Source organism: Halichoerus grypus, chromosome 8 (assembly GCF_964656455.1).
Source record: "Halichoerus grypus chromosome 8, mHalGry1.hap1.1, whole genome shotgun sequence".
NCBI classification, from domain to species: domain Eukaryota; kingdom Metazoa; phylum Chordata; class Mammalia; order Carnivora; family Phocidae; genus Halichoerus; species Halichoerus grypus.
The window spans coordinates 128,322,816-128,348,520 of record NC_135719.1 but is presented as its reverse complement, the minus strand read 5'-3'; the positions used below and the strand labels follow the sequence as shown (position 1 = coordinate 128,348,520).

Sequence of the window (25,705 nt, the reverse complement as noted above, 5' to 3'; positions counted from 1 at the left end):
CTTGAATTGGAGGACAGGTGAGTCAGGTGACATCATAACATTTTATATTCCAGACCTTCTCAGGGAGGTTTCCCAGCATCTGTCCTTGAAATAGGATTAACCCTGATACGCCCTTGTGCTTCAAACACCAGGTGTTGATCCAGGTTGGGTTCTCAAAGTTTCTGGTCTCATCCTCCGACTGCTCGTGTCTCCATGTCCTGGCTGGCACCCAGCAATTTCATGCTAATTCTGAGCCCACCCAGAGCTTAAAGAGACTCTGTCATAGCACCCCTTTGCCATGGCTTGCAATCTGAAAACATTGATTATTCACAGTGAAAATTAACTATTTAGGTCAGTGGTTCTCAACTCTAGCTGCACATTAAATTTACCCAGAAAGACTTTTTTTTTTTTAAATACAGTTGCCTAGTCTCTATCCCAGACCAATTAAATACATACTTTGGTAGTAAGGCCCAGGCATCAGTATTTGTTATAAGGTCTCCAGATGATTCTATGCATGGGCAGAAGAACACAGATCTAGATAATGACTCCACCTTAGGCTGTATATTAGAATTTTCTGGGGATATTTAAAAACAATAAAACCAGGTCACATTTCTAGCAATTTGAACTTAATTGGTCTGGGGTGAGACTCAATTATCAATATCTTTTAAAAGCTGCTTAGGTAATTTTTATGTGTAACCAGGTGGAGAAGGACTCACCTTATGGGAAAAGCTCCAGTAATGTCAAACTTATTATGTCCCTCCACCTTTGACCTCTCCCATTCTGATGCCTCCCTCCCCCGATTGAACTCTGCTTTTTCCTGCTGAATGTCTTACCTCAGTTAGCAGCTTCATCATCTTATCAGTCAGTCAGGGTTCCTTGGAGTCATCATTGACTCTACCCTCTTTCCCATACCAGAAAACTGGCAGAACATCTCACATATCTATTCCTTCCTAAGACAGTATCCCTCTCTCACTGACAAGGTCAGTGTAATTTCCTTATATATCTCTATACCCCAACATCTTAGCTACTGGGGTAGATTGATTACAAAAATGGCTCAAATTCTTCATGCCTACCTGTAATCACAACATTTGAATTGTGAGTTTGCAGTTCTTCTCACCTACAAATAGGCTGTAGAGTCTATTTCCCCAACCTATGAATCTTGCTTCCATCGATAGAATGCAACAGAAGTAAGTGTATGCCAGCTCCAAGCCTAGGCCTCAAGAGGTCTTGCATGTGTCTACTCTTTTCCTTGCTTCTCTGTGATCACCATAAGAAATGTGTCCAGACCACTCTAAAAACAGGCCTAGGTTAACCTACGAGAGGATGAGAGACCATATGGAGCAAAGCCATATGCCATTCAGCCAAGGCACCAAAGATGTAAGAGAGCCCAGCCAAGATCAGCAAAACCAACTAGCTTACCTGCCGCTGACCACATAGGCAGGAGTGAGCCACTGTGCCTCCAGACCAGATCAGCAGATGTGTCCTACAAACCTGAGATTCATGAGTATTCATAAACGGCTGGTAGTTTTAAACCACTGAGCTTTTGGTTGATTTGTTACACAGCAATAGCCAATTGATTGATATGCTTGTCTGATAAAAATCATTAGCCATAATAAAACTACCATTAACAATAATAAGACTTCTAGGAGATTTATACATATATATCTCTACAAAGAGGAGGTATAGAACTACAGGAGGAATGAGAACAGTCTGCGTGTATTTGTGTGTGTGCATGTGTTATCTAAATTTTCACGATGATAATAATATTAAAAAATCATCTAGATGACCATTTAATAATTGAATACTACTATGCAGTTTCAGGACTCCTACCTGCAGATGTGTCTACAACTGCACTTGTGTCAATTATAGGATATGAATAGTCATGTGCCAGTGAGGAAAGAGCAGAGGTGGACCCAATACACAGGAGATGTGTTCATGCTAAGCAAAGGCCAAATAACACCCCTGTGCACCCTACAGTATTTCCTAGGGGTTGGAGTGGGGAAAAGTGAGGGAGAGAACTGGATGAACGCACAGCACAGAGAGTACGGGCAAGGCCAAACTTTAAAAGACCTAGGCTGTAGCAGATGGTAGCACAGTCACATCATTCATGAAGATTTATTTTCATATAGATTACAAACTGGTCACATTAAACAAATACTGCTTAATTTAATCTTTTTAATTGTAATTTGTAATGTATAAGCTTATTTTGGTTGTATACTTGTAGCACAGCATGAAACTAATCCATAACAAATTTTATTTTTGTAAATATCCAAGTAATATTGGTGTAAAAATAATTTAACACAAATTGGGGGGTGGGGTGCTACCAACATTTTTAATCTTTAAAAAACATCTGTGTGTCCTACATGTTTGAAAAACTCTGTATTGGGTTGCTTAATCCTCACGTCCACACTATAAAGCTGATATCATGGCCCCCAAGATACAGGTGATTAAATGGATGATAAGAAAGGTTGAGTGACTTGCCCAAGCACATGCCCTTAGCAACTGGCAAAGTTGGGATTCTGCTTCCAGATCTGATTCCAAACACTGCACCTTTACTCATTCCAAACAAACTTTTTAGAGTCAACGACAGGGCATGGAAAACCTAATTATATCTATGCCCTGATAATGGATAAGTATGGCAGACAATTCTGGAGGAGTAATGAGTGAAAAGCAGCAAGATGTAGCTCTAAATCCCTCATCGCAAGGAGTCAAAAGACACTGTCTCTATTTCATAAATCAAGAAAGTATACTAGAATCCTGCTGGTAGAACAGACCGATGAACAGAAACATTTTAAAAGTTTTAGCAGCAGAGAATGGGCCACAAGGGAGATAATTTTGCTTTTGTGTTGCTTCTGTAAACATCTGAATATTTTTACAATATACACAAATTGCTTTTATAAATTTTGCTTTTCTATTTTATTTCCACTTATGTAATTTTAATTTTAAAAGTACTAAGGACAAAAACGTAATTAACCTTTGCCTTTGAGGGAGAAAAAGAGATTAAGTAGACTGTGTTGTTCAAGTCTTCAGAGAATCCCTTCAGTAGGTATGGATAGATGCCCTCTGAATTCTCTTTCCTACATGATTCTAAGATTTCAAGACACCCTAGTTTCCCCTTTCAGTCATCCCATCATCCTTGCCCCCCCCACTCCGCAGTCATAAGTTGTGCTTCATCAAAAATTCTCCTTTAAAAAGATTAATAAACACACAAATTAATAGGCATCATAAAAAGAATGGAAAATAGCAATAGTAACAGTCAATCCCCATAGACAAAGGTCAAGGAATATTTTGCAAATGGCAATACTGAACATCTCTGTGTTGCATATGGTCTATATAAAATAATGTGTAAAGGCCGGCTGGAGGAGGCTGCCTGGACATTTCCCTTGGTTCCAAGCAAAAATTTACTAAGCACCCACTGAGTCTAAAACAACCCGCGGAGGAGCGCCTGGGTGGCTCAGTGGGTTAAGCAACCAACTCTTGGTTTCAGCTCAGGTCATGATCTCAGGGTTGTGAGATGGAGCCCCGCATTGGGCTCCCTGCTCAGCAGGGAGATTCTCTCTCTCCCTCGCCCCCTCCTTCCCCCTACTCTTGTGCTCTCTTGCACACACGCGCACTCTCTCTACCAAAGAAACAAATAAATCTTTAAAGAAATAAAGTAAAACAACCCACTGATTTGCCACAATGATTATCAGGAAGCAAGAGAATCCTGTGACCCCTATTGGTCTACATCCCATATCCATGGGACAGAAAAGAGACACCTTTCTTCTGTGCTACACCTAATGTGCATCTGTGCCTTTAAATAATTCAGACATAAGAATACACTAAGCACCTATTATGTGTCCACCAACATGGAAGAAAGGAAAAAAAATAATTTATTGAGTAGCTAGTATAAGGCAGATTTTAAGTGATAAAAATCATTATACATGTGTTTATATGTATTTGTGGTTGCTTAAAGAAATAGCAGGACAGAGAATTCCAGCAGAAGCCCATAATTTTTCTATTTTTAGATGGTCATTCATACAGGAGGATTAGGAAGGAACACTTTTGCAAGATCTCAGGAAAATGGTTTCTGTGCCTAAGGCACCAGACCAACTCCTTTTTGTCACTGAGGTGAAGAACATCATTAGATTATTCTTAAATTACTATAACACTACATCCACAGACTTACACTAAGGATGGAAGGGCCCCTGGGAAATGCCAGAAATGGTGTACATTGACCCTTCAGTGGGATAGGTTAAAAAAACTGAGGGTTTTATTTTTTTAATCATGTTCCAAACCAACTGGTGGGAAGTAGGCAGACAGGGTAGAGAGGGTGAAGAGTACAGAGCCAGCTTAGGAATAGAGTTCTAGGGGCAAGTAGGTGTTGCTCGAAGGGTGGAAGAAAAGTAAAATACTTGGTTCCCAGTCATATAGGGCCCTGAGGACAAATGTACTCATGAGTCAAGGCCTTTTTATCCCCTACCCTTTATTCAAAGGATGACCTTGTCCCAAGAGGGGATCAGAAAGTCAGTCTCTGATTAATCTGAAACAGAAACAAAGTGCAGGAATGATAGATAGATAGATCGATTGATAGATAGGTAGATGGATGACAGTATATGGTAACAGGCCCACAGTTTGGAGGACCCACCTATGCAGCTTTATTCCCCACTTTCTCTCCAAACAAACCCTCCAAATCCAACCAGGGACCCAATGACTCTCCCCCAACCCAGACTCATTCCAGCCTCTTTCCAGTTCACTGCACTTAATCCATTCATTCTACTCATTTGTGGAGCAAACTAATAAATGAACGACTATCACCAAGTTGAACACATAAGGATTCAAATTAATGCCAAATTCTGGATGGATACGGCTGGGACTCCCAGTGCTGTTTGGAACAGAAGCGATGTGTTGACTCCAGATTATTACTCAAAGGAGAAGGCCCATGACAAATGACACATTCTGAGGCCATGAGGCCTTATCTGGGAAAAAGCATCTTGCTCTCTAACCTGTAGGAAAAGCTTGGATCAGCTGCCACCAGTTCCCATTCTCCTAATTGCCATTGCTCAACCAGTGTGTGTTCACAGCAATTTAAAATAAAGAACAGACATTCCTAAGGTATGTTTTAAATTACAAGGTCATTGTCATTAGAAGAACTGCCAATGCTTCAGGAGGAAAGCACTCTACCAAAAAAGAACTATATTTAATTATAGTCATTCTATTTATCCATTTTGCCAAGATCACTTAATGTGTAGTGATGAAGGTAAAATAAAAGGGGAAAACAACAAAGCACAAATCCTCCTCTTACTTTTTAATAAGTAAATAAATTAAGATGTCTGATACTGGGAGCTGGAGAGACCGATGCTTTCATTAGCATATCCTGATGTGCAGTTGGAGGCAGGGGAAGTTGAGAAGGTCCTTTCTCCTTGCAGTTTGTGTCCATTTGTAGTACAATGACCACTGTTGTCTCATATGTTGAACCTGAAGGTTTTTAATTTTAAGTAATGGACAAATCCCCCATCTGCTTTTCAGAACCAACCCATAAACTACAGGGCGATGTGGCACCCGGTGACAGCCACCCCAGGAGATCTGTCCTTCGGCCGGTCTGCATTCACCTGGTCTCCACAAGAGAAAGGACGGGGCTAACGGTATCACACCCATCCCGGAGGGTGTCCACAGATCATCAGGGCATCCAAAAGGACTAGCTGGAATTCTGGGAAGGCTTACCAGAAGACCAGGAAGCTGAGTCTCCTTCTTAGAAAGAGAAGCAAATGACCATGTTCTGAGCACCATGCAAAGGGCCTTGTGCCTGGGGCTTTATCTCATTGATCTCTCATGCAAGCCCATGGGGAAAGTATTACTCTCCTCATTTTATTAGAAGGAAATTTAAAGATCATACAACTGTTAAATGCAAAGCTGAAGTTCGGAACCAGTTCTTTCCAGCCCCAGAGCATTGCCTGCTCAATGGAAGCAAAACTCATCTCCGATTGGGTCCGACTTCACACACATATATATTTTATTTAGGAAGTGGTCTGAAAATGCACACTTCAATTATTCTGATTTGCTAATCGAATTTTCTGAGTTGAAAAAAAAAAAATCTTAGGATTTGGGTTAGCCGTTCTCACGGCTCACAATGATCCCTGACGGCTGGGTGAACAATTCAAAAGCCTTGGAAGCTGTCCAGCCAGTTCGACAAATACCTTGTTCCCTCCTTAAATCAGGGTCAGTTCTCCGACTCACTGGTTGGATGGCTAGATGCTGGAAATGGTCCCCCCGGGGAGAGGCAAAATGTCCCATTCCCAGAATTACCTGAACACAAACTAGGTTAGAGTGTGAGGGAACACCCACGCGGAATGAGCTGCATATTGCAGCAGAAGTATTCATCTGAAGCATCTCTGTAAGAATCTTTCCGCACTAAAAGAAGGGAATAAGGAACATCCATGTGGCCACCAGGACTCAGAGCAAAACCCATATGTCTAGAGTGAACTTGATATTGATATCATGGCTCTGGACAAAGGTCTTCCCCTTTCAATACAGGTTTTACTTGATTGTGCTTCTAAACAATTCTGTAATAATGATTTGGAATTCTCCAGAACCATTCCACTGAGTGCTGAGCCTTCTGATGTTAATTAACAACACATCTCACATAGCTACACACACACAAGCACACACACAAGATTCATGAGAGTCGTACCTGGAAAACTGCTGATCAACATTTGAACATTCTAAAACATTAGTATCAGATGCCTGATTTGAACCTTGTGATTAGGATTTGACAATCTATGTGTTAGTTTGTGGACATTTAAAAATGTTTCTGTGAGTATCTGTCTCTCAGTTAAAGAGTGTTTAGACATGTGCCAACAGGCCTGATTTCAGAGATGCTTATCTTCAGTTACAAATGAGGTATAAATAAATATTTGTGGAGGGGGGAGGAAGGGAGTTAGAAAAAAAAAAAGGAGCAGACAGGCTGGCTGGCTAGTCGACTGATAAACTTAGAATTATCTTCAGATGTCCACAGGAAGAAAAAGAAAAAAAAATTCCCAATATCACAAATCACCAGGCATCTTCCCCATATATTAGCCACATACCAACTGATTAGTGACCCAAGAGAGGCAAAATCTCAGATCCAGCCCATAGTCCTTTCATTACACTTGATTTGTGTGCATAGCCAGCCCTGTTTTGACCCTTTCTGTGCCCCTTCATTCCACCTGCTCCTGCCCAGGAAGTAGCTCCCTGAGTCAAAGGACGCACAGTCCCCTCTGCTCTTCACAACCTCACTGCACCCCACACCCCCATTACCCAACAATGTGAGGGGGTTGCATCTTTTCACCATCCACCCCACTCTCTAGATGTCCCACACCACACCACAGATTCTCCATCAGGCTCTCACAGGAAATAATCCTGTGGGGCTGGAAAAGAAAGTCAGAATCCTATGGGATGGCCCCGTCAGAAAGAGCAGAAGCCCTTTCATGGGCTGAGATGGGGAGCAGAACAAGAGTGTAACGACACTTATGTGGTAAAAGCAAACTTTACATTCAGCCAGCATCTTTCCTTTGAGCACCTCATACGCTGAACATGAACTCATTTGCTCCGCCAATATCCCCACGAGATAGATAGCCAAGCAGGCATCATCTTCTTCATTTTCAAGAAAGGATACCCCAGGCACAAAGAGATTATGTAACTTGTCCAAGGTCACACAGCTAATCAGCATCCCCTATCTTTTGATGCCCTACTCAAAGTTCATACACTTTTCCCATTATTCCCTTGATTCTTTTCATTTCAGCAACAATAAGATATAACCAGGTCTCCAGCAGAAACTCCAACACATTAGCCACATGCCTTTGTATTTACACACTGGATAAATGGAGAAGTTGAAGCATGGGACATGAGAAAGGGAGATATCTGTGCTGGGAGTAGAGTCCAAATGGACTCAAAGGGAAAAGGGGGTGTCTTCCAAATATCCGGGGTGCATCATTGCCCTGATTTCAGAGTTGGAAGAAGTCTCAGACTACATCTATTCTGATGTAGGATTTCCCCCTGCAAGGACACATGCCCTGTGCCATATTTCTCTGGGAGTCCTCTGCTTTGTCAGAAGGTTCCAGCACAGAACTCTAGTGGAATTTGGGGAATTTGGGGAATCATAGCCAAAGAGGAGAAGGAGGTACTACAATAGATAAAGTTCTTCATCTTTAATCAAGACTAAACTGTGAGTGCTGTTTGGGAGGATTAGGACCTTACTTCACAAGAAAATCTCAAGCCACAAAACTGCCTCAAAAGACATGTTCTCCTTTCGACCCTTTCTGCCACTTAAAGAGAGATAAATACACACACAGATTACCAAAAGGAGAAAAATGGAGCACAGGGAGGAAATGGGAAGAATATGATTTTACACAGATAATTTAGGAGATAATCAACACAGTAGAGACTGCCTGCTGACGGTTTCACACCAGAAAAAAAACAACCCACAATTGATTAGTGATGTCTGTCTTGGGCATAGATTTGGAGAGTGGTGGTACACACGCCCCAGCTTTTCCATGTCTCTAAAGTTGTCTAAGCCCCTCATTTTACACCTGAGGGTCTTTCTTAGAAGACAATTCTCCATGAACATCTCACCTTTCTGCATGAGTTGGGCAACAGGCACTGATAATCTTTTCAAGGGTGTTTGTGTAGTAAAACATCTTTGAAACTGAAGATACTGTCTCTCTCCTGGTCAGAAGGCAGATTTGTTTCCTGACCACTAAACAAAGAGAGAGAATGTCTGCCTCCCTGGAGCCATTCATCTCCAAGAAGACTGGCTTACATTCCAGAGTAAAGATAAGGTTCTTTCTCTCTCCAGGGGGAAGGTGAGCAAGTCACCAGCAGCCCTAGATAAAATCAGTTTCCTAACTTGGCTGGGGTGGGGAGCTCTCTTTGATACACCCCACTGCATATGCAGGTACCATCTGGCCCTCACACCGCCCTGTGGGAACTGGGACTCAGAGAACAGACGCAAAAGATTGTTCTGGTTGCTGCTTTTGCCATAAGTAACCAGTGCTCTTTGTCTCTGACCCTGATCTTGTATCTTCTGTCAATATATATACTGACAATAGTGTGTGTGTATACATATATACATGTATGTAAATGCAGGTGTGCATGCATGTGCACATGTATGCACACACGTATGTGTGCTATACGTGGATGTGCACACATGCATGTATTCATCACACATGTGTATATATATCTGGACATTACGTACACAAACATATTGACCACATACGTATATAATCACACATGCAGATATATATAAAAGCAGGGAACTAACTTGCTAACTTGCACACAGGCTACAATATCAGACTTTTCACAGCTTTTGACCTTAATAATTTTAATCCTCAGCTCAATGTTCTTTCCATTCACTTTATTGCCAAACTCTGTTTTGATCCTTTTGTCAAAGGACCCACAGTCTCCTCTGCTAGTCACAACCTCCCCACGGCCCCCATCAAGCGACAATGTGAGGGGGTTGCATCTTTTCACCATCGGCCCCACACTGAACCACAAACTCTCCACCAGGCACTCATAGGAAGTAATCCCACGGGGCTGGAGAGGAGAGGCAGGCCCCTTTGGTATGGCCCCATCCGAAACAGCAGAGGCCCTTCCAGGGGCTGACATGGGGAGCAGAACCAGAAACGGTGAGGACATTTCGTGTGGCAGAAGAAAGAAGAAGATGAATGGAAATGAGAGAGCTGGTCAAAGGGAAGAGAAAGTCAGCCAGAGAAAGGAGGAGGCAGAAACCGGGGCATGCCCAGAGAAGGCAACATGAGGACAGAACAGCATCACAGAGAGAGAAAATTAGTAACGTGGATTTTAAAAGTGTGAAGTCATAAATAGTGTAAAAAGTCCCTCCCCAAATGCTTGAGTCATTAAAACAGAAAACTCTCTGCACACACGCATTTTCATTAACATCCACATTTAACACAGAACCCAAGCGAGAGAGCCAAGAAAACCTATTAATACGCCTCATTCCGAGGGTCTGACAGGCCTCAGGGAAGCGCACCTGGGAGGCTTTCTGGGCCTTTCTTAAGAGATTTATTTTCTCTCCCACTCTTCCAGGGATGCTGTCACCAGGAGCGTCTGATTCGAGGTCTCCTACGGTAAGGGAGGGGGGAGGTTGTCACATGCAGAAAGACAACAGTGCTGTTTGCCCTGCGATGTTTACAAAGGACAGCCTGTGCCAGACACATCGGCCTGGCAGAGGCTGACAGGCCTCTGAGAAGAGGCAGGAGGGACAGCAGAGGCCCCGGCAAATGCTGCACGAGTGAACGGTCAGCCAGACATTTGATGCCCATCAGGAAATTGTACTTGCAAATTCATTCAAATTGATGAAGAGAAGACCAAGCCTTTCCTGAACTAAAAACATGAAACTATAAGACAGAAGAGGACTGATATTCAGCAAGAGAAGCCTGGAAAATGGAGGGAGCGCGTGAGGGATCAGACAGGTCTTGAGGAGCTGGCACTACTCCAGGAGTTGGGTTTTGTACAAAAGGAGGGAGAATAATCCCCCCCTGGAGAGAGGGGGTGACCGGCGGCAGGGCTCTCAACACATCAATGAGCCCCCAAGAGCCTTCTCTGCAGAATGGGGACAGTGGTACTCATCGACTTCGTGGGGCTATGCCTTGGAAAAGAATAAAAATGTTCTGAAGGCACTTGGTAAATATGAAGTGCTGTACAAATGGCAATAATAATGTCAAATTTTATTTAACATCTTCATTAAGGACTCAGAGTGGAGTAGGCAGTCCGTTAATGAAATCTGCAGAGAGTTCCCGAACTGGCAACAGCTCCGCTCAGACAAGCAAACAGCCGGGGGAGGCCGTGCACAGGGGACCAACATCCAGGATCACAGGTCGGGTCCCTTCCTCAGCAGTTAACCCGGCCCTGTGAAGGAGCCTCCTCGGGGGGGGCGGGGGCGGCTGAGGGAAATCACCCTGAGCCTCCTCTTTGCTCCCAGCCCCCATGATTATCCAGGTAAAATCAGAGTCCAGTGAACATCGGGAAGGATGTGAAAGCTGTCCCAATGTCCACTCAAGATGTGGAAAGAATGTTAGGAACTTCTCCCTCCTAAGTCTTGGTGGTGGCGGGTCGCAGTTCGGGAGTGTGGTGCAGTTATGTTACTGGGTGCTCTCTATGGGAAGTTGGTGATGACCCTCTCATGAGTTGGGCCTGCAGGCTGGGGTTCCAAGACACTGCACCCTCCCTGGGCTTCTGTCTTCACTGAGAAAAAAGTACAAGATTCTAAGCCACACCTGGACCTGTGCGAGCACTAGAGCCAAGATATCAAAAATCCACCTTGAGAGCCCATGGCTGTGCCTTCAAGGCAACCCAAATAAGCCTGTGGCAGAACCCCAACTCTGGATCAGGGCTTACAGGTCTCTTCAGGACCTTGCTTACCTTTCTAGCCTCACCTGTCACCACACCCACACCTCACCTGTCACCACCCTCAAGACCTGTCTGATCACCACAGACACCTTCCATCACCACTTGCTCCAGCCAAGCTGAGCCATGGGTCGCTCCTTGACTGAATATACACACTGTTCCCTCAGTCACAAATGTTCTTCTTTTCCCTCCTTCCCTGACTAAACTGACTTATCTTTTGGGTCTCAGCTCTCCCACAACTGCAGTGAGTACACTATATCTTCTATGCACCGTATACTTTCTCATCACAGATCCTGACTCAACAATTGCTTATTGATTGCCTTCTCTGAACCAGGGACTATGCGGAGGGTATGACATTCAACAAGACAGACACAATTCCAACCTCCTAGGAGAGAGTGGTTCTGAGACCTGGCTACACATTAGAACCATTTGGGAAGCTTTTAAAAAATAAAAGGTAATGGGTCCGGAATGGGACCCTTAATAATGGGTGTATTTTAAGACAGTGGTTCTCAACAATGGCAGTCCGTGGAATTACTTAGGAAGATTTATAAAATACTGATGCCTTGTGTTCCCATCCCAAGGCCAATTAGATCCGACTATCTGGGAGTGAAGCCTGGATCTAGCTATTTGCTTAAGTTCCCAAGAGATTCTAATGTATGGGCATGGCTGTGAGCCAATGGTCTAGAGGGAAGAAGAGACATTAAATACTCATTCTACTGCTAAGATCAGCCTATCTATTTACCTACATCCCTCCTAGTCTATGAATTCCTTAAAAACAAAGATCTTATCCAAGATAATATTTCCAGGACTTGGCATTATACTAGCATACAGTAGGTAATCACTAAACATTTACCGAAAGAAGCAAGGACAAACTCTTAACTATGTTGGCTTTGTCATGTATTAGTGAGCTAAGGCTGCCCTAGCAAACTATCACAAACTAGGTGGCTTAAATAACAGAAATTTATAGTCTCACAATTCTGGAAGCTAGAAGTCTACGATCAAGGTGTTGCCGAGGTTAGTTTGCTCCTTCTGAGGGCTATAAGGGAGAATGTGTTCTATGCCTCTCTCCTAATGTCTGGGGGTTTACGGGCAATCAGCATTCCTTAGCTAGCAGATGTATCACCCCCATCTCTGCTTTCAGGCTCACGTGGTGTTCTCCCTGTTGTGCATGTCTGTCTCTGTATCCAAACATGCCCTTTTTATGAGGACACCAGTCATACTGGATTAGGACCCACCCTAATGACCTCAACTTAGCTCAATCACCTGCAAAGATCCTATTTCCAAAGAAGGTCACCCTCACAGGCACTAGGGGTTAGCACATCAACACCCTCTGGGAGGATACCGTCAACCCATAACATTATGCTGGAGGAAGGAAAGGAGGGGGGACAAACTCTTAAATATCTTGGTTGAGTGGGATGCTTCCTTATACTGGATCATGGCTCTCTGATTTGACCTCAACCAGAACTTTTTCTAGCAGCTCTTCACTAAGCAAAAAGGCACAAAGTAGGCTGGCCCTTGGCAAAATGATGAATTAACAAAGATTGTCCGCCCTCTCTCCTCCCAAGGCACCTTACCTATATTCCAGTTCTGAGCTGACTTAAAGTATCTAGCTGTCTGGTGCATCTAAACAGGGAGGAATAGACTTCTGTATAAGATACCACATGATGTAGTGTAACGTATTGCCCTCTTGGGGATACTGGAAATTTAACTGAATAATCAGGGGGGAAAAAATAAAAATGCTAGCAATGCCCCCAAAAATAGATCCCTAAGGTTGCAATGTAGGCATTTTGTCAGGGGAGGTCCAGGGAAATGGGGGGAGGGCAAAAGAGGACTCCTTGGTAACACCCTCCCCTCCTGACCCACCCTCTTCATCTGAGACGCATAGAGCCTTAGTGGATTTGGCTTGCTGAAGGATGGTTCTAGGTCACTCTAGGAAGCCTCTTTAGAAAATACTTCCACTCCATATTCGATCCTGATGTCATCAGTGATTAGTTACCATATTCTGTGAAGTAGGCATTTATATTTTTTTCCTAATGGAAACTCAGAGCTTGACCTATGTTCACCACACAAGTTGGCTCCCTTCTTTAGGGTTTCACCGAGGTCTCTGGACCTGGCCTGGTGGCAGTCTCTGCTGGGCATGGCACTAGCCTGGGTGTTGGCTCCAGGGCCACTCATGAGAAAGACCACTAACTGCCACTTCAGCTGCAGCCACCAAGCTGGGGTGGGCGTGCCTATAAATTGACCCCGATTGGTAAGGAAACTTTTTTTACACACTTTTGGGGACTAGAGTTTAATTAAACAAGCTCTCAGCTCCTCAACTGATCTCACCAAGGTTTTCAGCCATGCTGAAACACTGTTATTTATGACTGACAGCTGTCGTGGGAGATGATAGTGTAGGGGATATAAAAGATACTGTGTATTTTCCTCAGAGCGAGGAAAAAGTACTAGGCTGGGAGTCATAAGGCACAGATTCTTGACCTGGATCTGTCACCAGCTGGATGCTGTTGGGAAAGATCACCTCCCTTCCTCTCATCCTCAGTGTTCTCAGATGTTAAATGGGAATAATAATAGCTGAGTGCTCTTCTAAACTCTATACATATGTTGAATTACTTGATAATTGAAATTGATCCCAATAGCCTTATGAAATAGTACTACAATATTTCTATTTTAAATATAAGAAGAGAAGCACAGAGAATTAGTTTGCCTGAGTTCACACTGCTAGTGACTAGTGAGCTGAGATTTGAACCAGGTAATCTGGCTCTAGCTTCTTTTCCCTTAACCACTAGGCATAATAATGGCATAATAATAATAGTAACTACACCACCAGAAGTAGTGATGATTAAATGAGATCATGTACATAAGAACTTGGAAAATATTTAATAAATGCTGGCTGCTTTTATTATATCATGGAGTAGGATCTCAATACATGCAGGGTGGGTAGGTCGATGCCTTCTCCTGAGTCGTCTGGAAGTCTTTTCCTGAGGATGCAGTCCATAGTTTGGTAGATTCCACTGTTTTCTAGACTCAACAAAGATATGTAAAAAGGGCAATACCCCATGAGTTTAGAGAAAAGTGTCCAGCTGAGCTAATGCACAGTCTCATTCTGATGGCTGCAAGGTAAGGCTGGTCTTAAGAATAGCCAGAGTAGGGCACCTGGGTGGCTCAGTTGGTTAAGCGTCTGCCTTTGGCTCAGGTCATGATCCCAGGGTCCTGGAATCGAGTCCCACATCAGGCTCCCTACTCAGCAGGGAACCTGCTTCTCCTTCTACCCCTGCCCCTGCTCATGATCTCTCTCACTCTCTCTCTCTCTCAAATAAATAAATCTTTTTTTTTTTTAAAGGAATAGCCAGAGTAAGTGTAAGACTTTCCAATCTAAAGCTAGCTCCCCTATCTCGAGGCTACCCTGCATAAAGTGCTGCCATTTTGGCTCCAGGACTGCCCTCTCCTTGCCCAGGCAGGACACTTACAACACAAATACCCAGGAGAAGACATGCACGAAGTCCCATGTGCCACAGCGTAAGTCAGTCCATTCCAGTCTCTTTTTGGCAGGGGCAAAATCATGAGTGTGAGCTATGGATAATTACACAGGGGAAGAGAGCATGGAAGGAACAGGCAAAACATCCCAGACTTCGCCCGTTTCGCAACTTGGGCGTGCGCCCTCCTGGTTCCAAGCCCATTGGTCCTGCTTCTCATTGCAGTCTGTTGTGGAAGGCAATGCAGGGCACAAGACGGAACTAAATTTACAGAACACGGTTCAAGTGTCAGGCCCTGTGCAGTGTGATTCCTTCAGCATCACTCCCTCTCATCCTCACGGTACTGAAATGCGGATACTCTCAACCCCACACCCAGTGACCGTTTGGTTTTGTTTTAATGGATAAAGAAAAGCCAGGGAGATACGTAATCAGCATACCTGGAACTGGAACCCAGGTATGCCCAATTCTCAAGCTTGTTCTTTGTGCCACCCCACACTGTCCACACAAGTCACCGAGCCTCACAGAGCGCCAGGACCCCTGGGTGGCAGCGGGGGGAGACACAACCAGGGAGAAGGCATATAAACCTATAAGCCAGCCCATGAAAGAGCTCAGGGCTCCTCCATATGCAGAGCTCCAGAGGTGGAAGAAGCAGCAGCAGGTGAGCAAAAGCTCCAAGACCTTGCACACCTGTTCACATACACACACACACACACACACACACACACGCCCCACATCAAGCACCATCATCTGAAGCATGGACTCCGCCAGGCCCCTGTGTGGTTGAGAGAAAAGTTATTTACAGCAAGGTCTGGCCTCTCACGCCACCGTGTAATTCCAGGCAATTGAACTTCCAAATAGATCTTTTTGGAGAAAATCAACAGTGGCTTTGCTTTCAATCTACTGGAAAATGAAGTCCTGTGAATGTGTTACACAAGTCCGCAGCAGGCAGAGTGAAGAGTGCCAGAGCCCACAGCTCTACCAAGACCGGGCGAGGATCTGGTCCCCCCCGCCTGCCTCGAGGGGCCCCTTCTCGCCTACACCCCCCACACACACACCCGTCTACCCCATTGTGTACCATGTCTTTGTGGAGTTGACCAGGGAGCCGGGAGGGAGCAAGGTGTGAGTGAAGCCTGCCGAAACCTCCCGGGGGGCTTCTGGGGAGATGTGGAGAGGCGCGAACCAGAGAGGCACAAAATGCCCTGGTAGGGAGGATCAGAGAAGACTTGCTGCCTCCCCCAACCACAGTCTAGTGTAACGCAATGCAGTAACGGCTACCACACACCACACACACCACACACAGCCACGCAAACACACGCAACACCTGTGCCCAAATCCTTTCTTCTTCTACTTCTCAATGTTTGCTTTCCATTATAAAAGTAATCAAGTCTCACTGAAGAAAATTTTGAAAATACAGAAGCACAGAAAAATTAAATCGCCTGCAATCCCATCACCCAAACACAGTCATTTTTAACACATTGATGGACTTCCTTCCAGCCTTTGTTTTTATCCATTTTTAGCTTAAAAAACATTTCTGATGCTCCTTCCAGAAGGCCTCAGGTATTTACCTCTGAGGACTTCTGCCAAGATGTTGACTGATGCACACCCAGGAGTTTCGAAAAGCTAGATGGTAAATTGGTTGGATAGATAGCCAATGGTTCCTTAGATTATGGAGAAGGACTCTGTAGGGGAATAAAAAGAGCACTAAACTGAGAGTCAGAGGTTTATTCCAGCCCCATTTCTACCATTATTGACTGTAGGACCTTTGGTACATCATATATTCCTTTTTGGGCCTCACTTGCCTCATCCACAATAAGAAACAGAATTATAGAATAAATTAGGAATTTGATGAATAGGTTCTCATGTTTTTGTTTTTTTTTTTTAAAGATTTTATTTATTTGACAGAGAAAGACACAGTGAGAGAGGGAACACAAGCAGGGGGAGTGGGAGAGGGAGAAGCAGGTTTCCCGCGGAGCAGGGAGCCCTATGCGGGGCTCGATCCCAGGACCCTGGGATCATGACCTGAGCCGAAGGCAGACGCTTAACGACTGAGCAACCCAGGCGCCCCGGTTCACATGTTTTTTATATTTTCTGGGAAAATCACTTACCTTCCTGTACATGAGTATTCTCCTCTATACAATGGGGATATTAACACCTATGCTCCAAAATGTCTCATACCTATTGTGAGGGTCAAATTAAATGGTGCGTGCAAAATGGCTTTGGTAACTGTATATAATTATAAAAATGAAAGATATTATGACGATTTTAAAAACAGAGAAAAATACCCACACCACATATCTTGTGAAAATACAAGGAGATAAAAAACATGGTATTACTATAAAAGAAAACACAGTATAGGTGTGTGATCCGGGGAAGAAACAAAGAGAGAGGTGCTTTTCCATTCAGATAAGAAATCTGAAACAATTAGCGGGATGGGGGTTGGGGGTGCCCTGGGAGTGAGGAATGAAAGTATGCAAAGGATACTTTGTCCAAAAAGGCACTCAGTGCTGACCCTGGAAGAATCCAGATGGAAGATTCAAATGCAGAGAGTGAGATCTGAGTTTGGTTCTGCACCTTAGCAGGAGTTGAGAAAAAGCAGAAGCACCTTGATTAGCAGAACCTTCTCAAAGGTGAAAGTCCAATGGGAAGCACTCTCCAGCCTTCAGACTTTTTACACCGTGAAGCAGCAGAATGGATGGAGAAGAGGAGATGAGGAGGAGGCAGCACTGAACCACATAAAATGTAGAGGAGAACTACCTACCCATCAGAAAAACCACATCAATTTGGGGGATCCCCAGGAGCAAAGCGGCCAGACTGTGGAATTAGTGATAGTGCGCCACCTTCTGGTGGGCCTAGATATTGCACAATTTCCTGTGCTTTGAATGCCTAACTCTTGTTCCTGTTTTAAAACTCAGAAGGTATCGTTCCAAGTTAATACCCTGGTTCCATAGCATCTCCAAGACCAAGACCAGGCCAGCATCTCCAAGACCAAAACAATGGTGAAATGTGTCTTCAGCAGCTCCCACTTTCTTATGCAACTTGTTCTCTCCAGCTTTGCTCTTCCACCCCATTTGGCCCCCGGAGCCCAGTGCTCTTTATTCATACTTAATGTACTCATGACCTACTGGGTCACCTTCCCCAGTAATACTCGTATTTTAATGAAGACCTAAGGGAATGAGCGTGGATAACATCCATCCTACACATTCATTCAAATGGGTTTTGGGCATCTACTGTGTGTAAGCTATGATCCTATCTTCCAGGATCTTGTAACCTATTAAAAAAAGTAAAAATGCTCTAAAATAATTGCACTCCCACAGTGCAAGGGGACAACCAGAGGCACAGCAAAGACAATAGATTCTCTAGGATTCTGGAAAGACAGAAAATATCATTTATGATTGGGGTGGCCAGAGAAAGTGGTGTTTGACCTGATATTGGAACATTTTCACAGGAGGAGAGGGAGGAGAAGAGTATCTGGTGAAAGGGATAGAAGACAAAAAGCACAGACCAGGGAAAAGACAAGACCTGCTCACGGAATATTTTGACCAGAGCATGTCAGAGTATAAAGACAACTGATGTGTGCATAATGTTATAAAGCCTCTTTTTAAAATTCTATCTTCTCAATCATCCCACGAGGTAGATATTATTACTATTAAGCCTATTTTACAGATGGAGAAACTGAGTCTAGAAAAGGTTTAATTCCTTGCTTTATGAAGATTTTATAGCTAGAGAAAAAAGGACTTAGACCCAAAGATTCTATCTCCAAATCCCACGCCATAGCAAATGTGATTAGCTCAGAAAGGGAGACTGCAACCATTCTGCGAAGGGCAAGGAATAGCAAGCTAAAACATCAGGTTGAGGGTGAGATTTCAGGCCCCACGACAGTAGAGTAGAGCTCCCTTCTGTGAAGGTGACCAGATGTGATCTTCTTTGTCTCCTCTCCTTCCAGACAGGGGCTGACTACTCACTGGTCATTATCTTCCCTTTTCTTAGAGACACACCCTGAGCTGTTATACCCACAGGAGAACTTGCGAGCAACACAGGAAAGTTTTGTTTTTTTAGTTTTTTTTTCTCCCCAATGCATTTATCTGTTTGTTTGATTTCCTGCTAACCGCATTATATGTTATTAGGCCTTAGGGTGCCTTGGTGAATTAAAACGATCCAGTCAAAATGTATGATTAAAAGACTGAGCAGCAATAATAACAGCATAATCATAGCATGCATTCATATCCCACTTTAGCATCTGTTATCTCATTTACTCACACAAAATCAGCAGCACACTGAAATAGGAACGACAGAATGTAGCAATCCAATTTTACCGATGGGAACATTGAAACAGAAAGGTTAGGTGGTTTGCCTGGGGCCACACAGCAAGTTACTGGAACTTAAACCAGCTATCTTAACTCCCAAACCAGTCTCCTTTTCACGGTAGTCCACTCTCTCAGCTCGGGCAGGCTGTGGAAAAGAGAGGGACCGTGTGCTACCATCTGCCTCCGCCTCCCAGGAGCTTGGAGTGAACCGTGGACACAGGCACCCGGGCCCAATGCCATTCTTTATTGGCATACGATGCTAGTTTTCAAAGTAAAGCTCACAAACTGAATTCTGGAATGCTGAACCATGTCATGCACCATAAGAACACTGCGTGGGTGCCTAGAAGTGATGGCAAGAATAATCACTTAGAAACAAGTCAGAGGCTGGAACAGACATCTTCACCAGCCAGACCTAGGCTGAGTACCTTAAGCAGAGCAGCTACACACTCTTGACCAGGTAAAGCCTGGAATTAATGAATGATCGATAGTATTTATCCTAGTACCCGAATGCTGGACTGTCTCCAATTAACCAAGCTTGTTTTCCCCTTTCACATCCCAGGAAATTGTGAAAACCCCCAAGTTATCAAATGTGAAAATAATAGCAACATCAAGTAACACCTACTAAGTTCTTGCTTTATGTCAGGTGCTGGGCTAGGCACCTAAATGCTATGCCATCATTGGCCCTTCTAGTGGCAAGTGTGAAATACATCTAGGAGAGAAAGACCATGAGGAGAGTATTGGGGAAAATAACAATACTATGTGGAACAGATATACTGAGTCTGGAGTTATCCAGTCCTGCTTCACGTCCCAGATCTGCCTCCCATGAGCTGTGTGATCATGGACACTAATTTAACTGCCCTGAACCTCAGTCCCTGCATACATAAAATTAAAGGATCACACTTCAATCATGAGGTTGTTGAGAAGACTACAGGTAATACACACAGGGTTAAGCATATTCTGGTCAATGGACAGGACTGCGTAACCCCGCCTCCCTTCATCTTGCATGTGTATCTTTTCTCTCCTTTCCCCAGGCTCCACCTCCAACTCCTTGACTTAATATCGAGATAAAAACAAATTCTGGGAAGGAGAGGGAGGGAGTTAAATGAGAATCAGCTCACAAATCTGAAGAAAACAGGACTTGCACTGAGTTAAGAAATGATAATGCCTCTTATAACCGTACCAGAGGGTTCAGGAGAGGGGGAAATGGTGGACACAATGGGCGTCTGATGGTTATTGGAAAAGGCAGGTGCACATATAGTCAAGCTTTCTGTGCCTGCCCATAGTCCAGCATGGGAAAAGGGACGGTGACGAGGCTGTGAGCCCATGAACACCATTCCTGACCTCGCCTCCCACTCACGTCATTTGCCACCCAAGCAGACAAGGGGCTCAAGATGAGCAGGCTTTTTGACCAGAACCACAGGCGAAACTCCCAATGTTCACCTATGCCTACGAATATCAACTCACTCTCACCTACCTTTCCTAACATGAGCTTTAGAAACACTGTCCCATTGAGAAGAGAGCCAAGAAAAAACAAAATTGTTGCATGAAGAACATCTCCAGAGAAATGGGGATCTAAAAGAGCTTGATGCATTTTCATTCTTCCCACCACCTGTCACTGATCACCATGAGAGATAGTTGGTCTCTCCCATCAAGGAGCTCACAGTCTTGAGGGACATGCTGCTCAATAACACCAGAGCCTGGTAATAAAGATGTGCCCAAAGCACTGTGCATGGAGAAGGGGGGAGCCGAATGCCAAGCACACTGCTCACTCCCATCCGCAAATATTTCTTGGCCCATTGCTTATGTATAGATAGTTGCACCCAGCTGAAACTCTGCTTGCTCAGTCTGGTCAGGCTCCATCTCTCCTCAGTTCCCTGGCCGTCTGGCTGTACCAAGACTCAGAAAACAACATCTGTTTATAATCTGAAAGAAACCCTAGATATCATCTTGCCTGACCTTTTTATTTCACAAACTGAGTCCCAGAGAGCTAATGACTTCTCCTAGGCGGCAAAGCTGGTGGATCAAGAAGCAGGACACAGGTCTCCCAGCCACCACACAAGACACTGTGTTATGTTGCAAATGCTGTCCTATCTCTTTTGTGGCTCTTCAGCCTCCTCAGTGAGCTTGCAATGGTCTGCTTTGCAAACCCATTTTCTCACAAGTCCCCCCACTGCTCTGCAAAGCCCAACAAGATGACCAGAAGCATCAGTTAGTTGGCTAACAGGACACAGCTCTGGGGTCTAATTCAAGGAGAACTGATATAATTTCTTCTATCTGTACTCTAACTATACTCACTCAAACAACAGGCTGTACTATATTAACTATCTTGGGTAGCCTTTCTCAAGCACTCCTCAAAGTGATAATGTACATCAGGTCCATAAACAGCAGGACAGAGGGGAAACCTCTTGGGTCCAGCATTAAATTACTGGTCAGGTTCTATGCAAACTCCCCCACCCCTTAGAGCTGAATGACTGGGAGGAAACCAGCTTTCTGGAACTGTATATTGTGTTCTTTGGCAGCTGGGGATGAGAATGATACTCCTTTTGATTAATCCTTACACATGGGCTCTTCGTGAGCTATTCTTCCCCAGGGCTCCCAGGGAAACAGGGTGGTGGCAGAGCACTGGCATGGGATTCAGGCAGCCTGAGGAGGAATGTGGTTTCTCTGCTGTGTAACCTACAGCAGGTAGAATTCCCCAAGTCTGCACATCTTCATCTGTGAAACGGGCATAATATTACCAATTCATCAGGATGCTGTAAGACGTAAATGAGATATTTGAATGAAGGGTCTGGCTTATATTAGGGGGCCCAATAAGTATAGTTTACCTTCCCTTCCATTAAAGAGGGGAAATGAACATCCCTATTTCTATTTAAGCCCTAAGTCTGCTTTCACTGGAATCTGAATAGTTCATCTCCTCTCCTCAAGTTGTTAGCTTCCCTTTTGCAAAAAGGACATCTTCCTATTTTCCAGACAATAATGTGACAGAACTAGTCAGTATTCCCTGTATAAAAGTATGATTTACAACAAAAGCATTTTAACAGTAGAATTAGTCATGTTTAAAGAGTATACTTAATCAAGAGGAAGAAAATACACTATGACTAAGTACCTACTATGTACCTGGAAATTTAAGTACATTATTTCATGTAACTTTATAACACCCCTGGGAATAGGGTATCTGTTATTATTCCATTTTACAGATGTGGATTGGCAAGGTTAAATAACTCAAACCAATGGAGAAATTAAGTAGCAGAGCTGAGATGTGAAACTATGTCTGTCAGACTCCAAAGGGCACTTTCCATTTATGCAACACTCTTACTTTCCTTGGAGGAAGGTGCCCCCGTTAGGGAGCAGAACCATCCACTCAAACTCTTCAGGAGAAGGTGTACAAACACAAGCCGTGCTCAATGTGGTGACTCTCCTTGGGTCCACTGGCCTAGTGATCTTCCTGTCTTTCGGATTTTAGATGATCAGGTGATGGATTTATGCCAGTGACCACCAGAGGGGGATAATAGCTGGCCGAGTACACAATGCGTGTGCACACATGCGTGCAAACACACACACGAACACACACACACACACACAGAGTTTCCCCAGTAGCCTACCCAAACAATAACAGAAGATAAACGTATACAGAGACTCCCTTATGAAACAAAGACCCTTGAATAAATAGGGCTTCCTTTTGCCCCTCCACTACTGCCAAAGTCTGCCGAATCTGAGCACACATTGGGGGAAAGAAGAAAAAGCAGGCATCCCTACCTCAGGCAAAGGATATGCCTGTCTCAAAAAGAATAAAAACACATTTGACCCACTGGATCTTATACTCAAAGAACATGGAGTACATAGTTAAAAAGAAAGGGATTTGGAACCAAAAGACAAGGATTTTTGAAGTCTTGGTTCAACCCTACCAGTTGTATGGTCATGCCTCAATCTTCCCTTTCCTCATGTGTAACTAGGGATCCCAAAACCCGCCTTGCAAGATTATTGTAAAGACAGAATGAAATGAGGTGAGGCCAAGTACTCTGTAAACTATAGAGGCTCTACAAATGCCAATAGCTCTTCTTGGTATGATAATCATGATTATTTACTCAGAAGTGATGCTCCAACTAGGGCAACGTCCTGTCCTGAACCACCTGGTACATGAGGAACAGGCCTTGGATTGTACGGAACAGAAGCAGAAGGAGCAAGGGAGGTAACAAGCAACAGTCTAGCAGGAAGGGGCCAGATTCCTTACACGATATATTTTTTAAAATTTTATTTAAATTCAATTAATTAACATATAGTGTATTATTAGTTTCCAGAGGTAGAGTTCAGTGTTTCATCAGTTGCATAAACACCCAGTGTTCATTACATCCTGTGCCCTCCTTAATGCCCATCACCCAGTTACCCCATACCCCCACCCGCCTTCCTTCCAGCAACCCTCAGTTTGTTTCCTGTAGTTAAGAGTCTCTTATGGTTTGTCTCCCTCTCTGATTTCATCTGATTTTACTTTTCCCTCCCTTCCCCTATGATCCTGTTTTGTTTCTTAAATTCCACATATGAGTGAAATCATATAGTTGTCTTTCTCTGACTGACTTATTTCGATTAGCATAATACCCTCTAGTTCCATCCACGTAGTTGCAAATGGTAAGATTTCATTTTTTGATGGCTGAGTAATATTCCTGTGTGTGTGTGTGTGTGTGTGTGTGTGTGTATGTGTGTGTGTACCACATCTTCTTTATCCATTCATCTGTCAATGGACATCTCAGCTCTTTCCATAGTTTGGCTATTGTGGACATTGCTACTATAAACACTGAGGTGCAAGTGCTCCTTTGGATCACTATGTTTGTATCCTTTGAGTAAATACCTAGTAGTGCAATTGCTGGATCATAGGGTAGTTCTATTTTTAACTTTTTGAGGAACCTCCACACTGTTGTCCAGAGTGGCTGCACCAGCTTGCATTCCCACCAGCAGCTCACATGATATTTTTGTGTTCTTCCTGCCCGGACATCTTCCCTTTCAGAAGAGGCCCACCAGCCTGTTAGTTTCCGAGGGCTCTGTAACAAATTGCCACAGACCGGATGGCTTGAAACAACAGAAATTTATTTCCTTACAGTTCTAGAGGCCAGAAGTCTGAAATCAAGGTGTTGGCGGAGCTGCTCCTTCTGGGTCTCTCGGGGGAGGATTCTTCCTTGCCTCTTCCAGCATCTCGTGGCTGCCAGAATTCCTTGGATTCCTTGCTTTGTGACTACATCACTGCAGTCTCTGCCCCCTTCTTCACACAACCTCTTCTGTCTGTCAAGTTTCCTGGGTGTCTCTCATAAGGACACTTGTCAGTGGACGTAGGGCCCACCTGAATAATCCAGGATGATCTCTTCATCTCAAGATCCTTAATTACATCTGCAATTGCCATTTTCCCCAATAAGGTAACATTCATCAATTCCAGAAATTAGAATGTGCCCTATCTTTTGGGGGGAATCACCATCCAACCCACTACAAAGCCAAAACAGAAACGACTCAAAAACCCCAAACCGTAAGACCGTGTGATGCTGCACGGCGGGACACGCAGGATGGATACTAGCCCTCACCCCAAGAAGGGAGAGGTGTGAGATCTGAGTAACCGGAAGCACAGAAGGCAAGTTAATTCTGCCTGGGGAGGACAACGGGGGGTGGGGTGCTTGCCGGAGGCGGTGGCATTTGAACTGAGCCTTGAAGGACGGGTTTTGATAAAGAGTGGTAAGAAAAGGAAAGAGAAAGGAATTTGGGTGGAGGAGACAGCACGACAAAGATACAGAAGTTGAAAGGGGGTATCTGGGGGAAGAAAAGAGGGAGGAGGAAGGACGAGACGAAGAAGCTTGTATCTGGGCTGGAAGCGGAAGGTAGAAGGACCTCACACAGAGTCCCAAGAGAAGCAGAGAGAAAGCTCGGAATCAGCTGTGGGAAGGGGCCAAACCCACTGCACTGCCCCCTCCGACTTGCTTCACTGTTTCCATCCGGCACCTGCACAGGCTTGCTCCCTACTCCACAGGGTCTAAAAGGATATAGCTGTTCTGTCTGTCCAAACTACTCCTGAAACATCAGCCCTGCCCTGGGTAATTGTGCCCCTGACCAGGATGCACTCAGCTCCACAGAGAGGCACAGCTTCAAGGATGGAATCTGGCTGACCCAAGACAGACACACAGACTGTCAATGACACAATGCCACAGCAGAAAACACAGCAGCCCCCCACCCATCCCTATGCCTCAGGACTCAGACAGTTGGACCCAGTTAATTGAAATATAAGCTTCAGGCAATAGGATTTATCCAAACACCAAGAAAATAGCAGGAGGATGCTAACAGCATGCAAATAGATGCGATGGAAGCCCTTTAAGACAGTAATTCGGTTCGGGCAAGCCAGGTACAGACAGCACTCAGCCCAGTGCACACCCCCACCCCGGCCCCCTCCTCACCTCCTTCTGGCTCTCTCCTCCCCCACCCACAGTACCTGGACAGGTCTGATTTGCTCTAATAAAAGCGGCCTCGGCCCCAGGGAGCCTGCAGGAGGAACACAGCTGATTTCACCTCTTTAACCCTGGAACTAGGAAAACAACT

The 25,705-nt window shown here is 44.4% G+C and overlaps 1 protein-coding gene and 1 long non-coding RNA gene across 24 annotated transcripts in view; both read right to left on the bottom strand.

The window, feature by feature from the left end:
- Nucleotides 1–25,705, bottom strand: part of NRXN3 (neurexin 3) — a 1,523,557-nt gene that overhangs the window by 1,246,682 nt on the left and 251,170 nt on the right. The window lies entirely within an intron of this gene.
- On the bottom strand, nucleotides 24,197–25,686 carry LOC144378873 (uncharacterized). Its single transcript, XR_013440797.1, has 2 exons — nucleotides 25,599–25,686; nucleotides 24,197–24,514 (listed from the first exon to the last, which is right to left on the bottom strand). It is a non-coding gene; the product is annotated as an uncharacterized LOC144378873 (long non-coding RNA).